Below are 18,010 nucleotides of genomic sequence, written 5' to 3' on the forward strand. Positions count from 1 at the left end.
GGGGCACCTTCAAAATGGTGCATTTTTTAAAGGAAATTCTTATTTAATATGAACATCCTCATTTTTCAAGGAAAAGAGCAAAGATATCCCCAGGAAAAGGGAGAGACAGAAATTTGCACCTGTAGTGGAAACGGTGAGTGACAGCCTGAAGCAGTGATGGGGTGAAGGAGTGATGGGGGGATGGCAGCACAGGGAGCTCAGGTGCATGCAATGTACTGAGTGATGGAAGGGCTGCAGCCAGGACCCACCCCTTCCCAGCCCTCATTTAAGGGTTTGCAGTGGAGGTGAGGGGATCATGCTGGAGCTCCCTGTATACCTGAGCCCTTCTAAAGGTAAGCAGGTTTTTTTTTCATTTGTTTCTGTGTCCACAGCTGCTGCATTGAGCATATTCTCACTTGTTGCAGCCTGGGACTTTGCTACACTGCTGTGCATTCCACTGCATTATGGCATTACAGCCCCAAGCACTCTCGATTTAATTGTGTAAAACCATGACTTAGATAAATGGAAAGCACCATGGAAAGGGTTTACACTGCATAATCCCTTGCAGGACCAAATTTTACTTCTTTTCAGACAACTGTCCATCTCTGCCCAGTGAGTTAGCAGTGGTTCTTCTGGCTGCACGGTGAGTGAGACAAAGCTCTGCTCTCTTTTCTGGCACTCCCACAGCTGCAGTTGTCTCTGCACAAAGTCTGTGTGATCTATTAAAGATCTCAAATAAGGATTTAATTTAGTTTTAATAAGACAGTTTGGGGGATGTTAATTAAATTGAGTTATTAAAAGCACATGGGCTGGACTTGGCTAATACATTTCCTCTTTTATTAAGTCCATTAAAAAATAAGGGGTAGAAGAAAAAAAAAAATAGAAGAAAAAAAAAAAAACCCTGCCTTTAGATGAAGAAATGTGTTCAAAAGGCTTCTTTTCCTCTGCTGAATTAAACATGTATCACGAAGTGTCCCAAGAGATGAACCAAAGAAGCAGTAAGGTGAACTTGAATTCTCCCAGACTCCCCAAGATGTGAGCACAAATCATGCCAAACTGGTGTTGGGATGATGCCAAAATGTTGAACCCTCTGGAACCCAAGTGTCTGATGGGTCACAGTGTGCTCAAACCCAGAGTTTCCATGCACCTCTGTTCCTGATGTCGGGTCACTGAGAGGAGTGATGCTGGAGTTGTGCATGCGTTGCTGCTGTGCTCTATGGTTGGGAAAGCTGCCTGAGAGTTTCTTTTCATCATTGCACATAATCTGATTTTTTTTTTTTTCCAACCTCTGGCAAAAATGCTGCTGGGAATCTCTTTAGTTCAAGGAATTGTCAGGGTGATTTGGTTAAGCCGAAGAAAAACTCCCACGTGCCTTAAACATGACAAATATTTTATTAGCTGGAAGTGTAACCAGCTGTAATTAGCTTAGCAGTCCAGAGTTAATAGATTTATAAGCTTTAGAGGATACAATGCACTAGTGAGACCTGCCTAGGAAATTCATCCTGCACCTCCCGAATTAACCTCTTGTTTCCATCTAGGCTCTTTCTGAAGTTTATGCTGATATCTTCCAACCTGTGTAGCCATTCAGAGCATTGCATTGTATGACTCTATTTCTTAATTTTTACTTTTTATTTCTTTCCAGAGCATCTTTTGCTCTTATTAATTGTTCTTATTACCTGCTGTTATCCATATAAGTAAATCAAATCTCCCACTGCAGAGGCTGGGCAGTGCTACACAAGCTCCCATCACTGGAAGGGATAAATACAACTAGGGAAGGGCTTCAAGATCTTCTTTGTACCCACCCAATATTCAAAATGCACTGGAAAACAGGAGGAAATGCTGGAAGACAACCTTTCCTCCTTGCAAGGGCTCTCTGTCAGCCTACACTTCTTGTCTATCCCATCCCAAAGAACTTTGCCACGGATTTCTGATGGCTTGTGGTGTCCATCTGCTTGCTCCTTTGTTAAGAGTTTTATGAAATCCTGTTTTGTATACCTTGTAAGCTTTGGGTTAGTAGGTATAGGAATGAGAATGATGGGTGTTTGCTCCTTCCTTGCAGCCAAGCCCATTGGCTGAGTGGGCAGCCCAGAGCCCATGAGCCGAAGCCCACGGTCCCAATTCTAAGTAGGAAACATCTGGAAATATATTTGCTTTTGTCACAGCCAGAGAAAGAATAAATGTGGAGCGACAGGTGGGGGGGCCATGAGCCGCTCCAGGTGGGATTTCAGGAGGGAATGATCCACTGGTGACTGGGAGGTGGGGAGAAAACAAACCTTGCAGCACTGCAAATGGTAGTGAGACCAGGGCTGCCCCAGCTGTGTCTGCTGACGCCAGGCTATTGTTTGCATGCTGCTGTTTGCACGTTGGAAGGGGAAAAGCTCCCAGTGTTCCTGTAGAGATGACTGGACATGGGGAGTGACGTCCCCACCTGGACCCTGAGGTTGTGAGCTGGGGAAGCGGCATCCAGCAGTAAAGATAATTATTTATACAGTGCTTGACTAATGAATGGCTTTGAATGGGGGCTTCCTGGAGTGTTTGCTCCACCCAGCTTTTGCAAGGGTGAGATTAAGGCTGGGAGGTTTCTTGTTTTGCTTTGTTTAATTCCCGCTGTGTGGTAGGAGCGGACCTTGCTGACGGTTGTGGCTGTGCAAGGCACAGGGTGGGTCAACTTTACATGTGCTGGGGTTACTGTTTAGCAAAAAAAAAAAAGGGGGGGGGGGGGGAATCAGGATAGATCATCCCTTTGTGCAGTGCTGAGAGGATGGAAGTGGGGACAAGAGATGTCCGAGCCCTGTCCTGTCTGGGATTGGCTTTGCTGTGGAGTCACCGCAAGGAGCGCCTTCCTGCTCTCTTGGCAAACACAGTCTCCCTGCCAGTGCTGATTTGCCTTTTGAATAATAAAATGTATTCGGGCAAAAGGTCCCTTCTGTTGTAATAAATGGTTTTGCTGATGATATCAGAGCAAAGAGCATAGGTAATTTTTTCCTTCCTAGCAAACCATGAGTGCAAACCTCATCGTAGTTGAGGCGTGGCTATATATTTGGAATCAATAGGGTTGCACCCTTTGTTTGATCTTGGAAGGAAGGAAAACTCAACTTTGAGTCCAAATCTGTGTCTGGGTTTTGTGTTGGAGCTATACAGCATTGCATGGAGGTAAAGAGACTTCAGACAGCCCTGACTGCTTGGTGTGAAGTACGTGTGTACTGGAGGAAGTACAGCACAACAAAACTTGATTCAGGAGATAGATAAGCAACGTGGGAGATGCTTTGCCAATAGCAGGATTCATTTTTCCTCTGTTTTGGGACAGAAAAAAAACCCATCAGGGTTTGTAAGCCAGCTGTGTGCATGCCATGTTTGCAACTGGGCAGTATCATCTCCCTCTCCAGATTTCAGGGAACTGAAGTGTTTTCCAGGGCCATTTCTCTCTACTGGAAGGATACCGAGGGTTTTACAGAGGCAGCTGAGGAGTGAGCAGGACTGGCTCCTCCTGAGCCCTGTAAACAGGAAGGCGAGGAAGCATGGAGTCGAGCCCCGGCTCATCCAGGACGTGGGGTGCACACAATGCTGTGCCGGAAAGGGGGGTTATAAATACATGGGGTCAGGGCCGGGCCCTGTGAACAATAGGGACAGGGAGCAGGGAAGAGGCCAGCAGGGATGAGCCAAGGCCACTGAGCTGGCTGCTAACACTGCCCTGCAGCTCAGCTCCACGGGCCTGGGGGAGTAAGGTATGTAGAGTGGAGAGGGGAACTGCAGCAGCTGAGCTGCTTTCTTTGCAGCGTGGCATAGTGTAGTTAAGGGTTAGCAGTGGGATCATCCACTGCCAGTTCTGGATTTTCACTCCTGTTCTCAAACATGGGTGGAATGGTGGTTTGCTGTGGTGGGATGGGAGGAAGTGAACGGGGATGATTTAAGATACCTGTGGCTGGAGGGGAAGGACACAGCCTATACACGGTGTTTGGGGCATTGGGATAAACTGAGGTGCAACAGTCAGCATTCGGCCCCACTGCACAGGCTGCTCCCTTGCTTAACCAACTCTAATGGAGGATTCTGTTGGAGGATGGCTGCACACTGAGCAACTCCAGGGCGCCTGGCAAAGTTGGTTGTGCAGAGAGCCAGGATCTCAGATCCATGTGATGAAATAAGGGAATTTGGCAGCACTGGAGCTGCTGATGAGCGACGCGGTTATCTCAGCATGGCGGTGCTGGAGGAAGGCAGGCAGGCTTCCATCCTGATCCAGCATTTCCTTGGGTTATCTCCATGCATTGCCACGATTCCTGAAGGAATCGCTGCTATGATTCAGGAGGCTGCGAAATCATCTGGCCCACCCCACAGAGCCACCTCTGCTCCACACTCACCCAAAGACGTCAAAGGAAGTGAGCGCCATAGGCAGACAAAGCAGGGAGGGGAGGCCGCCTGCCGGGCAGCGTGCAGAGCAGGTCAGCAGCAGCCACAGCCTCATTTGATAGTAAAACCAGGTCAGGGTATGGCCAGAATTGCAGGAAACATCATCATCCATATGAACCTTGTGAGGATCTGTGGGCTGCCATGATGCCTACCCTCTCCCTTCTCTCATCTGAGCCAAACCAACTACAGGATTTCAGCTGCCCCTCATATGCTTTGCCCTGTAGGCTTTTCCCCATCTCTGTAGCCTTCCTCTCCAACGATCTGATGTCCTTTTGCTCTCTCACCTCTTCTAATTGCCTGAGCAGCACTGTTGAGAACTCAGTTTGGTGCTGGAATCTTGTTATTTATGTGAGGTGCTGGGCTGAGATCATTGCTTTTGTCTCTGGGCTTTGCATGATTGCAGCTTAGCTTAGAGCCCATGTGCCATCCTCCTCCAGGACAGAGACATTCATCCTCACCCCCTCCCCCACTCCTCTCATTACTGCCCCTATTAGAGATTGCGTTTCCCAGCTCTGTCTTAATGGTGTCTCTGAGGAGGCATTGCTTGCTGTTAATGCCTCTGCTCCCTCGGGACTTAGCCAAGTGATGGGGTTAATTTGGGAGGGGGCTGGAGGTGCAGCTCCAGGAGATGGCAATTAACGGGAGACAGCACTTAGGGACCTCACTGCGAATGAAAAAACAACAGGTCCTGGCTCTTGTAGTGTCAAGGAATGGTTTAAGGGGGTTGTCCAGAGCCCAGGAATCTGGGAGTAATTTGGGGCAAAACAGTGTCCTCTGCACAAATTTGGTGCTGCGGAAAAACAAGAGCATGCTGAGAAGGGTCACATCTCAGAGCCTCCCTACCCCAAGGATGTGGAGATTTTAGATTGAGATTTAGATTCTGCTCAGGGCTTGCAGTGTGCTGCAATCAATACAGTCGAGGCTGAAGGCGATTTAATTGTGGCAAGTAATGACCCAGTGCCCTGGGGAGATGCTTGTAGATGGAAGTCGAGGAATTTGCTCAGATCTGTGCAGAGGTGGGCAGTGGGATGAACCCAAACTTGGAGGTTTTTCCCCTTTTTTGGAAGAAAAATGTCTCTCTACCTCTATTTCCCCTTAACATGAAAATCATCATCTATTCTCTGTAAGAGAATGGGCAGCTAAATATTACAAACTGCATAATTCCAGGAAAAGCTGCTCCCTTTTACACTGCAGAGAGGAATGTGGAAAAGCAATTTAAAAAGCCCAAGAGAAATAATTATCAATTTTTGGCCACGGCAGCCTGGAGCCAATGGGGCACACATGGCAGAGCTCAGCCTGGGGCTGCCATGGCTGAATGCCTGTGCCAGTAGAGCAAGTGTAGGTGGGTGCCAGTACAGCTGAGATGTACATCATAAATAGGGGTAATGTCCCGACAGTTGCAGAAGTGCATGAGCGTTTGGTGTCACAAGGTTATGAACTTCTGGGAGTCTTGTAGTGAAATACCAAATAACCACTGGTGCCCTCTTAATTCTGGCTCTTTTCTGACTGTTTATTCTTGCTGGTGGTTTTTTTTTTTTTTTAGCTATAACTTTCTGGAGGGTGTGGGCAGTGCTGTTTTTAAGGTGACTGTGGAGGGTGGTTCCAGCATCACTCAAAAGCACTTTCTGGGCCCTCTAGTGGTTTATGCTGTGCTGAGGGCCCGATCTCCCTCCAAACCCATCCTTTTGTCCCATGAAAATAACCAGTCAATACACCCCAATATTTTTCACAAAACGAGGAGAAAAATCCCAAATCCCCCTATTTTTTTTTAATTCCTTTTAGAACACACCTACGGAAGGAGCAGTGCATCTATTTGGTTAAAACCCTCCTTCAGAACAAACGAATGTACACACAGACATTCATTTCAAAACTGAAAACCCCTTTCGAAAAGACAAAGGTGGGCTGATGTGTTGTGAGGACATCAGGGTAATGGGGGACTCGTGCCTTTCTCTACCATTTGTTCCTCCCATTAGGGTTTGTAAAGAAAATAATGTCACAGGGGTCTTATCAGGGAGCTGGGAAGGGACAGGGGATTTGGGAAGAGCTTACGTGTTTCTTTCCAGGCTGTGTTTCTAAAATAAGTTGATGTTTATTTGGTTGCGAGGGAAAAACGTTTAATTTGATTTCCTGTCCATGCTGGAAACAGCAAACATTTTAACAAAGGGGAGGATGGGAAAAGGTGGCTGGAAAAGCAAGGTCTGTAGGTGTTTGGGCTTTGTTTGTTGAGTGCCATTGCTGACAGCATCATCCTCAGCCACCCTGCCTGCCATACACCAGCACTTATCCCCAGGGCACACAGCTTTGTGCCCTGCCTACCCCACACTAATACTTGTGCTCTGCCAAGTAGGGCTGTGAGTCTTGACTGAAATGGCTCTTTCTGGTGGTTTAGCAGATGTAGGCAGAAGCAGCATGAGCTGCAAAGGCCTTGGGGTGGGTTCTGCCCTTTACTACCTGGGCATCCAGCCTTTCTTTGGAATTTTTGACACCTTCATAGGCTTGCTCAGGAGGTAAAACAAAGGTGTTATCTATCCCAAGATCCCTGGATATCTTTAGTGGAAACCCCCCTCCATATTGAGTTCTCAGCTTAAGCAATGTTCTCCCTCTCCCTTACCTACATGGAATGGTGCAGGATGCAGCCATGTTTGAGGTGTCCCCTTGGGTTCAAAGCTGAATTTTTCCAAGTGTGGATGCTGCAGCAGACTGCTCTAAAGGGCTCAGCACAAGGGATCCCAAAGCCTTCACTTCACCAATGCAGCCTGCTGGTTTTAATGGATTTCAAATGCAAACCAGCCTGATTGTGCAGCTCTGGCAGCCACAGGAGCTTCTCTGTAGTTCTGGAAACCACTTGGAGCAGCCAACATCAGAATGTAACAAAGCAAGACCTGAATGTGTGAGGATGGAGGGGTGTCTTTTTCTCTTTAATTACAATAATGGGTGATACTAAGAGTAATAGTAGTAGTAATGATTATTACAGGTGAAGGAAAAAATAGCTGGGCTGTGCCAAGCACAGCAAGAGGCAGACAGGGGAAGCCTATAAAGGCACAGCTCTTTTGGAAGGGAGGATGAGTGGGAAGAGTGGAAGCCAAGAGATAAATGAGAAAAGGGGAAGATCTGACAAAAAGGGTGTGCTTGGGGTGGGTTTACCAGCACACCCACTTCTTCTGTGGGCTGGCATCTCAGGCTGAGTCAGTGCTCCCCAGATGAGTGTGCTCATGGACCTGGTAACCTGAGGTTCCTTTTGGTGCTTCTGTATTCCTCTCCACAGTGCTCCTGTGGCATGCAGTTGCTCTTGAGAGGAGGAAAAACCAGTGCCTGCCCTTAAATGTCTGATGCAGGTCTTGTTTGCATGTATAAGGGAGATGGGAGCTAGAGCCCCATCAATGCCAGCAGCCCCCCACCTTAAGGACAAGAACAGATTGGCTCTTATAAGCTGGAGGAAACTGGGAGAAGTTCCATCTTAGGTGCAGCACACAGGAACAGTGGCTTTGGAGTAAATACACACATACATAAATATAAACCTTCCTCTTGGAAGATCTTGTGTGGTGCTGGTCCTGCACCATGGGATGAGTGTTCTGGTCCCTCCTCTGTGCATGGGGCACTGCGCTGTTATTTTGGGATTGCATTACATATCTCCCCAGATGGAAAGCCTCGCTCCCCAGCGGGCTATAAAACAAAAAAAAGGAAAGGTCCTGACCCTATCAGTAAAACAGCAACCACGTTTCTTGGGGAGAAATCCTTTTACGAGGCAGAGAGGAGGAAGTTTGGGGCTGGGGGATGGAGCTGGAGGCAAAATGGGGATCAAAAGAACTGAGCCCATTCATTTAGAGATTGGAGAAGGTTACAGCAGCGTAAGGTGGGGATACAATTACAGAAGGGCTTCGTTAACAAACTGCAGCTTTATGTGCAATGGTGGGAGGGAGGTGAAAGGCAGAGCATCCTGCTGGCTGGGATGCTCAGCACCAGCAAAATGGGTGGAGGAGCTTCACTTCTTTGTTGATATTTAAACGGAACTGAGTCTGCACCACTCCTGTCTTCTGCAGCTGTGAATGTTTTCTGATAGAGGGAAAAACCTCTGTGGCTGTATGAAATCCATAATGCATCAGTGGAAAATGGGGATTTTATTGAGGGCAAATTGTGGCTGGGATTGGTTTCTTCCCTTCCAACTTTTCCCATTAAAAACAAACAAAACCAGAAGACAGAGGGCTTCAACATATCTGATCCTGCAGGCTTTTGGTTTCTGAAGAGGAAAAAATAAAGCCTGATTTGGGGAACCAAACCGAAAAGGGGAGTTTGTTTTCAGTTGAGGCTTCAGGTGCTCCCTGGAGGGCTCTGCCTGACTGAGGCAGGTGAGGAGCAGGGATATTGGTGTTAGCCTGCTTTGGCTGATTCACACCTGAAAGTCTGTGATATCTTTGGGTTTTAACAGAACTCTTTTTTTTTTTTCTTTTGTCTATTTGGCATTTGAGGGGATTTCTTTCTGCTCAAACATCTCTATGTGATGTTTTTTAGGAGGCTGGCATGGTTTCCACTAAGGCAGCTTCTCTTTAATGGAGAACACACCATCACGCACAGGAAAATATCAGCTTCCTTCTGAAAAGGGTAACTTTGTCAAAGCATTGAACTGTCTGCATTTCTGGAGATTAATTTGACCTTTTTCAGCACGTTTCCTCCCTGACTCACTTTCACTCAAAATTTCCCTGGACACAAAATCATTTTCTGACCAATTTTACTCACCAACCCCTCACCCAGTCCACCAAAGCCTTGAGAACAGCTCCCAAACCCTCCAATAGGTGTGAGATGTTGCAGCTGCTGTCAAACGAGCAAGTGTGTCCCCATGTCCTCCCCATGTTCTCTATTTAAGTAAATGGTGCTTTTTCACCATTGCAAAGCATCTCTTGACTTTTATGGTTGCCAAGGACTGCTTGCAATAACTTTATATTTGTGTTTACAGCCATCTGTACCAGCAGCACTGCTTGGACCCATCAGGGATGCTGCATAGTTTTCCCTGGGCAGCAAATACACAGCCTTCCCCATGAAAGAGGAAAAAAAAAGATTGCGGATGTGGATAGGAGGGAGACTGTTTATGTAAGAGCACGTGGATTAATTGCAGCAGGTCTTGGTTTTAAACAATATTTAGTCTCGGGCACTTTGCTCTCCCCATTCCCATGCCTGCTGCCAGTTGGGGTGGGGGAGATGTGGGGCTTTGGTGGGTGAAATGCCTGAGGTTTCCTCTATTTTATCTCCTGACACCTGCGAACAATATTTACCCTTTCCCATTAGCTATTACTGTCCTGCAAAATGATGCAATTAAAAGCTTTGATCTACAAATGGATTAAAATCCGCCTCCAGAAAGCTGATTGCCACCGAGACTCTGGTGTTCTCTTCTCTGACCTTGGCCCCTCTCAGCCTATTTGCATTGATCTGTTACAAAGGCGCATCCTTATTTCCAAGCATGATTTGAAGAGAGGACTTAGAGCCCTCGGGTTGAGTCATGCCTCACATTTCCCCACTGTGTAGCAGCTACAAGAGCCAGCACTGAGCATTGCCACCAGTGCCCTGTGCCTTGCCACCCAACGGCTGTGGTTCTTTGCTCTCTGTGCCCATATATTTTGTTCTTCCTATTGCGGGGGCTCTATTGCTCTGCAACCCTTTATCTTGATCTCAAGTGCTGCTCAGCTTCTGGGTGAGCTGCCTGCACAACAAAGCAAAACCAAGCAAACCAAAGCAAAATGCTGCTGCCTTTACAATGGGCCGTTCCCAACCCACCCCACGCGCAGAAGTGAGATGGGGAGCTCTTTTCACGTGGACATGAAACCAACCTCACACGTAACTCTGAGTCACCGTGCTGTTTGCCTCGGTTTTTTTGGGTGATCATGGCAACGCTCAGAACCCCAGCTCAGGCAGACAACAGAAATTTCTGTGCTGCATCTGTGTGACTTCCAGAGAGGTATAGCACAGGAGAGAGGTTTGATGCTGAGCATCAACAATGCGGTGGCCCAATATTTTAAGAAATGTGGGTTCTCTGTTGACTTATCAGCTACTTTAGGTGCACTCTGAGCCAACATGAGGTGCCCCAAACTGAAAACATTCAGTCTGCAGCAGAAGTTTGCAATGGCCCAAGCTTTGGTCTTAGCCAGCCCCATGTTGCAATGGTGCTGGAGCTCAGGGCACTCTGATGTGCTGGGATACCACCAGCCCAAGCTCAATGCAGGCAAGCTTTGCTTTCTTCTATCTATTTCTCCACTTTTTCTCTTTTTTTGTGTTAGCACATTACCTGCAGCATGGTTTCGGGACGTATGACTCAGGAGTGCCTTTCAGCCCGCAGGCTTGCAGCAAGCAAGATGCAGAGGCACCATCAAAGCCTCTTGGACCTGGGCAGCCGAGTGCTACTACTGCCTGAAACCCTCCCATGGCACCTGCGTGGGAGATTTTGCAAAAGCCCTCATTGCCTTTGGAGCAGAGGTACAGCTCTGAGTGGTGTTTGAGCTCTTAAATTATCCTGAAACCTCGATGCTTTGTGCTGGTATGGTCTTCATGAAATCTGTGATTTATTGTGGAGTTTTATTCCTGCTCCCTCCAGGAGCTTGAATGTGGTCGTTACAACTGTGCCTTCTCATAGCATCATTTTCTGTCTTCTCTCCCTCCCACACTTAGCTTAAAGCTGCCTGACATTCCTGCAGTCCTTTCCAGTCCCCTTTTTTTTCTGTCCACCCTCATTTTGCCAATATCTACCCAGAGCTGCAAACCCAAACCACAGGAGGGCTGAAGATGCGGGAGCAGACTGTGGGAAAAGGGGATCAAAAGCAGTGGAGCCAAAGTTTTATCCTTCACTTGGGTGAGTTTTGCTTCTCCATCCTTTTCCCACCCTGTGCAGCAAAATAAAGCTGTACGTTAATAAGAAACATCCTGAGCAGTGCTGGGGAGGAGGGTGAGAGGAGGCGTTTGCAGGCTAGAAAGTTCCCAATATTTGCCCTATCAGCTGTTGTGCATCTTCCTAATGGGATCAGATGGGATCTTATCCCATTACATCTCCAGAAATCTTTGTGTTAACATTTTCCTGGCTGCTACTTGGGGTTGCAAATGCTTTGGTGGAAGAGGATGTTTGGGATGTTTTCCAAACCTCATGTACCGGCAGGAGAGCAAACCATCTCCACGGTGTGCATAAAGGACCGGCACTGAACCCCCATCCACAAGTGATCTTATTTTAAGATATTTTTGCACCCGTGAGTGTGTTCCACACCTACAACTCACCGCCAAGCTGTGCACCAAATCTGCTCTAGACAACAATGCTTGGCTGAAGCTGCCACTAAGCAACACCAGCCAAACACACACACTAATGAAGAGGGGAAACAATTCCTGCTTGTGCCTATTTTTAAAAGCTGCATCTCCACAAGGTTGTTAATTACAGATTGAGCTGCAAGCAGCTGGAAGCAATGCCAGCCATCCTGCATGGCTGCTGTGCTGTGCTTGAGGGGGATTTGGGAGGATTCTGGGCTTCATGGTGAGGATGCTTTGTGGTTGGGATGCAGGGCCGGGGTGCTGGAGGTAAATGCTGCCTGCAGTGCGGCGGGGAGGCCGCCCTGGGGCTGGGGGCCTGTTTATTGGCAGGGTCCTGACCTCCCCTGTTTATGACCCCCCCGGGACCTCGGCATGGAAACGGGATTTGTAATGTAACACTAACAATAACACAGCGCAGAGAGCCGTGACAGGGGCATTTTCTCCTACACGCTGCAGCTGGCTCCCAGTAATGGAGAGGTGAGGAGGAGGAGGAGGCTCGGCGTGGTCACGGCAGCACGCCTCAGGTCAGGCTCTAACAGAGGCTTTGAGCTCCTTTAGCTGCCAAACCGTGGTGCATCACCGCACCTTGTTGAACTCTGTCTGAATGAGGGTTTTGCTTTGGCGTGATGAGCAAGTTGTTTCATCTCTGGAAATGTTTTGCTCTTCCACCCCCTTGGTACTGACTGCAGGTTAAGGGAGAGGGGAAAAAAAAAAGGGAGAAAGAAGAAATTCTCAAATTCTGGAAAAATTTAGGGGGAGAATCTGGCCCAGTGCTGCTTTGGTGGTGTTTTTTCAAACCTGGAAGTGACAAAGAAGAAAGGAAGAAGAGAAGTGCTCATGCTGCAGGCAATTTTTTCTTCCCTATTAGGTAGAAAACATGTGGGTAAATGGTTTTTGGCCCCTTTGCTTTCATCCACGAGTTGTGACTCAGTGCAGCCCAACCCCTCCATGCCTCAGTTTCCACAGGAGAACATCGTATAGATCCCATCCCCCACCTCCATATGTGCCATGGCATTGCTCTGTTAAGGCACAGGAGGGGATGAACCACAGAAAATCCAATATTTCTGCTTTTTTCTGCTCTTCTGGAGTCTTCCCATGCCCAGTTGGAAATCAGAGCCTTTGTATGTGAATGCACAGCTCAGGGTGCTGAGTCCAACCCCACCGAAGCCCCAGGATCCTTCCCAGAGCAAATCAACACAAATGCAAACCCAGTGAGAGCCCTTGTGGCATGGAGAGGACCCAAAGCTCATGAGCGCCTTTTATGCATCCCCTCGGAACAGCCATGAGTTTCTGAGCCCCTGAGGTGCCTCAAGGTCATGTTTTTGAGATGGAGCCAACTCGGACAGCTTTAGAAACCTCCTAAGTTAAGAAACAAAGAAAAGAAACCTGAGTCTCATCTGTATCATACCCGGGATTCCGGGAATCGGGGCAGTCAGGAGAACCAGAAATAATGTGAGACTCAAACCTGGCAAAGATGGGTAAATTCAGCAAGCTGACAGATACAGAGAAACTTCACTCAGCTTTGGAGTTTTTTTTTTTTTCAAACTTCTAGCTTTCATTGAAACAAAGCCAAATGACGTTTTTTTTTTTGTGATCTGGAGATACAACTGAGATGCTCCCCAAACCCATCTATACTTCACACAGGGCAAGGAGGCTGCGATACCTGCAGGCCCACCCAGTGCATCCATGTCATAGAATCACGTCCCACCCAACCCTATTTCCATGCACAAACTCCAGGTCCCATCCTTGCACACGTTTCCTTTGCAATGGTGCAGAAATCTCCCTCTTTCCGTGCATCACATCGTCATCTGCTGAAGATGTCCCTCACCCCGTGGCTTTTGGGAGGCAAGGGATTTTTGGGTGCCCTTCTCTTCCTCCCCCCTGTTCCTCCCACGTTCTTTCTCTTGGCACCATCTAGTGGCTGCAGGGGTGGAGATGCCTCTCCTTGCTTTTGGGTTGGTGCAAGCCAAGGCTCCTTTAAAACAAGCTGAAGTTGAAAACGTCAATCTGAAGGAAGGGGATCTGACTGCAAGGAGAGCTGTGACCGTGCCAAAATGGACCCCACCATTTTCTCCTCTGCTCTGTGCTTGTTTTGCCTAAGTGGAGGATCCATGCTGACAGTGAAACCCTCCGAGATGGATTTTGGGGCCAGCGCAGCACAGGGGCAATGCACTGCCATAAAGCCTTCCAGTCCCATTTCTGCTGCCAGGGGTGAAGCCCAAACCCTCAGCAAAGGAGAAAGAGAATCATAACCCCATGGCTGCTGCTTTAGGAGCCCCAGGGATAAGGCTGCAGCTCTCAGGAGCTGATTGCCAGAAGTGGAGAGATGCTGTTGCTGCCCATGTGGAATTTCTTTCTTTCCTTTTTTTTTTTTCTTTTTTTTTTTTTTTCTTTTTCTTTTTTTTTAATGAATCATTTGAAAAATCCAGCAAAACAGGTTTTCCTTCAAAATACGGAATTAAGGAGATTAATTGTCATTTTTCAAACCGTGACTATGGGTTTCTGTGCTCCTCTCAGGAAATTCCAGATGAAGGACCATATTTCACTTGGGGGGAAAAAAGCCAAATGCGAAAAGAGAAAACTGCTAGAACATTTTCACTTAGTTGGATGGCTTTGAAACCCTCTGTCTTCGTGTCTCATAATTCTCAGTGAGGACTTTCACTTATTCCCAAACCATAAGGACTACAGGATAGGGCTGGGGATGCATTTCCATTTAACGTGACAACCTCCAGACACACATCAGCTTTGCCTTGCTGCTATGTTCAGTGCAGCCAGCAGCTCCGCAGCACTCAAATGAACACCAATACCAAAAGCTGGTGGGAAAGTTTGCGAGGAAAGAAATTCTTTTCTTTAGCAGCAAACGCAGTTTCTGCTGAATTTAAGGGCACAGAGTCGGGGGGGAGAAGGGTGAGCTGTGTGTCTGGGAGGCATCAGGAGGATGCTGCTGGTGGAGAGAGCGAGTGATGGATTGCACACGGGGGCTGGGGTGATGGATGGATGCGGCCACCGGTGTCTGCAGGCAGTCTGTGAGAGCTGCAGCATCCTCCCCTGCTTTCCCCACAACCTTGAGCCCTGTAGAAGCCTGCTGTGATCTCTTCGCATTGCCAGTCAGGGGGATGCAGGGAGGAGCAGAGGCAGAGTGGATAAAACCCTTCTTTTATTCCCAGCAAGGAGCAGAGCCGCAGTCATCACCTTGCCTGACCTTCGTCCCCTCTCCGCCAGGCTGTTTCAATCGGTCACTGAAGTGTGGCAGAAAGCCCAATTTCGTCACTTCCTCTTCTTCAGAAATAAAAAGCAAATGTTGGGCTGCACAGCCCAGAGTTCAGACCAGGGGAAAACCCACAAATCTCTGGGCCGTCTGGGATCTTTTGTTTATCACTGCACTTAATCCCATTTTTGGGTCTCCCAGGCTCAGCCTCGAAAGAAAGATAAATGAGGTGCGTCAGAAGCTCACCTGATTAACTTGGCTAATTCCATGAGTTTGTTCTTTTCCAAGACTGGTTTGGAAAGAGATGGGGGGGGGGGAGGGGGGGGGAGGGAAGCGTGCATGCATGGAACAGAGTCCCAGCTTCATGCAGCCAAAGCAAAATTATTATTATTATTATTATTATTATTATTATTATTATTATTATTATTATTATTATTTGCAAAGGACCGTCAGTAACAAACAGACAAACCAAACAAACATTGTGTGAATTCCTGCACTGCATTCTTGTTGCTTTTTCAGATTCGGACTACAAGCCCCAGAAAAGTTTCCAACAAACCCATTGTGCACAGGTGTGCTGCTGCTCCTGCACCATCCCACGCTGTGAGAACAGCAGCTTCTCCCACGAATATACAAGTGCCTGCAACATGTGTGGCATAGATAGAGATCAGCCCCTGTGGTGACGTAGTTGCACACACCATTTCCTCTGCTTTTTCTGAACAGAAAGGTAAAAAGAGGAAATTACACCATGTTTTTGGAGGAGCTTTCTATAAGAGCATCCTGTGTGGCAATACATCTGCCAGCCCCAGAACCCTCCCTGGGGTGTCCAAGAAAGAGGCACGGAGCTCACAAGGCTGCTGCTTTCTATCCCAGCTGCTGCTTTCTATCCCAGCCATAAAGCCCAAAAGTTTTCCCCCAGGATGGGGGAAGAAGGATGGGGGAAGAAGGATTTCTTACATTTTTTCCCGTGTGTAATCACAGCTTGCAGCAGGCAGAGAGGATGATGCTCATGCTGCAGGAGCATTGCTCCCTGGATGAGCAATGGGAAGAAAACGCACGGGCAGACCTGTGTACCATCAACCCACAATACATCAGGGCTGGGAAACAAGAGTGGATTAGCTCTGATTCCCAGGCTGGGAGCAGCCCTGCAATTCTTGCTATCCAGATGGGTGCCTGGAGCAGTCCCACTGCTGGGTGTGATCCAGTTGCAGACAAAATCCCTCCTGCAAGGTCTTGCAGCAGCTCAACCTGCTGAGTTCAGCTGCACACCAGGACCCTGTGAGCCAGCCCCGTGTTTTTCAGCACTGCCTGAGCACCTCTGCAAAGGAGATGCTGCAAACCCCACCTCCAGGTGCTCTCTCCCCAGTTCCATCCTCTTTCCCCAGGACATCTCAGCTCCCTTTTGGCAGATGATCCATTTTAATGGTCTGAGCCCCAATATAAGCCACCCCTCCCATCTGGTTTGGGTTAGGATCCTGGGGGGCTGTGTGCTTGGCCCATCCTGCTTGAGCCCCTTGCAATGCCCCGGGCACTGAGCTGCTGCCGCCAGCATCTGCTTCCAATTGCTGCTGCTCCCACCAGTGATGGGAACAGCCGGGCTTTCGTTGATGTCCGGGGTCTTAAAGGCACCGTGTGTGGACAAAACCCATCCTCTGCCCTGCTCCAAAGCTTCTTGGGCTGAAGAAAACCATTCCAGCAGGTCTTTCTCTTAATAACAAAGAAAAGTCTTTTCCCTTGGGTCCTTGGGCATCAAGCGATGCTCATGCCCATGTTCCTTCTGGCAGGATCTGTGCCTCTGCAGTTCTTTCCACACAGCCTTGCAGAGGAAGCAAGGAGGCAGATCTGTGAGCAAAGGAAGAAAGAGCTGGAGGTATGGTTTTGGAGCAAAAATGGAAACATTGCATTTCCACAATGAGAAGCACAGCACTGTAGCTCTTTTTGTATCCAGGGTTAAGTGGGAAAATGGCACAAAAAAGAGCCCTTGGAGTTCAATACTCATTTTCCACTTGTGGACTGAACCAGAATTTCCTTTCCTGGTGAACTGTGTCCCTTATTCAAACAACCCCTGAACCTGATCCAGCTGCAAGGAGGAGGAAGATGGAGGCTATTTTCCATGCCCAAAACATGCTTGCAAGCCCAAAAACACTGTCCAGGTGAATTTGAGGTTGTGGCAGGAAAACTCTTCCTCCTTATACTGCCATGAGTGGTTTGGAGCCCTGGAGGAGCATTAAGCCATGGCTGTAGGAGACACACTTTCCTGACACACTCCAACCCATCCTGTCTTGCATTCAAATTTTGCTTGATTCCACACCAAGCTGAAATACCTGAAGATGGCCCCTCTGTATCCACTGGTGCAGCAGGCAGAGCTACCTTTGATATTAATAGCTGCCCTTTACTTCAACTTGCTGACACCATGAAGATGGTTTTAATTAAAACTTGTTAGCAGCAACCTGTTCCTGAAAATGAGCGCAGCTAACCTGATTATGAAGCTGCTTCCTTAGCAGTCCTGCTCTTCCCAGAACCTCACCCTGGGCACAAGTGTAAATCCTCTGTGAACTCACAAACTTTGGGATGCTGTGTGGCTGGGATACAGGATGCTGTGGGGTGGGATGCAGGATGATGCAGGTAGATGCTGTTGTAGCTTCCAGAAATGAGCCTGGGTATTCAGACCTCTGGAGATTCATGTAGAGAGGTGATGTAGGAGGTTTTGAGTGTAGAAAGCCCATTTTTTGGAGCAGAGTAAAACTTTAAGCCCATCTCCTGGACATGACCTTGTTGCTGGGGAGCTCCATGCTGGGTGGGAACACTTTTCCTCCAACCAGGTGGATAAGCAGTGAGAGCCAGCCCCAGGACGGGGAGGGGGGGGAAGCATCCCCACCTCCTCTCCATCTCTGCCTCGTGCTGCAGCCTTGTGCAAGGAGCAAAAATTATGAATGGCTCCTTCCCCCCTCCGGCTCCCCCTGCTTTCACTTGCGTGTCGCCATCCCCCACGAGCAGCTGTTTCCTATTACCATAAAAGCTGACAAGGTGCAGGGCTGGAGCGGAGCCTCCTTTGGCAGGTAATTTTGATGAGAGGCAGAGGGCTGGGGCCGAGTGTCTCTGATGGGTTTCCGGCAGTGTTATCAGCCCCACACAGCCCCCTCC

General features: G+C 48.2%; 1 long non-coding RNA gene across 1 annotated transcript; it reads left to right on the plus strand.

Moving 5' to 3' along the window:
• Positions 1–298: 298 nt before the first annotated feature.
• On the plus strand, positions 299–9,740 carry LOC116232975 (uncharacterized). Its single transcript, XR_004167853.2, has 4 exons — positions 299–332; positions 571–622; positions 8,893–8,982; positions 9,335–9,740. It is a non-coding gene; the product is annotated as an uncharacterized LOC116232975 (long non-coding RNA).
• The last annotated feature ends 8,270 nt before the right edge of the window (positions 9,741–18,010 follow it).

This window comes from Phasianus colchicus, chromosome 23, assembly GCF_987193195.1.
Source record: "Phasianus colchicus chromosome 23, bPhaCol1.hap1.1, whole genome shotgun sequence".
Taxonomy (NCBI): domain Eukaryota; kingdom Metazoa; phylum Chordata; class Aves; order Galliformes; family Phasianidae; genus Phasianus; species Phasianus colchicus.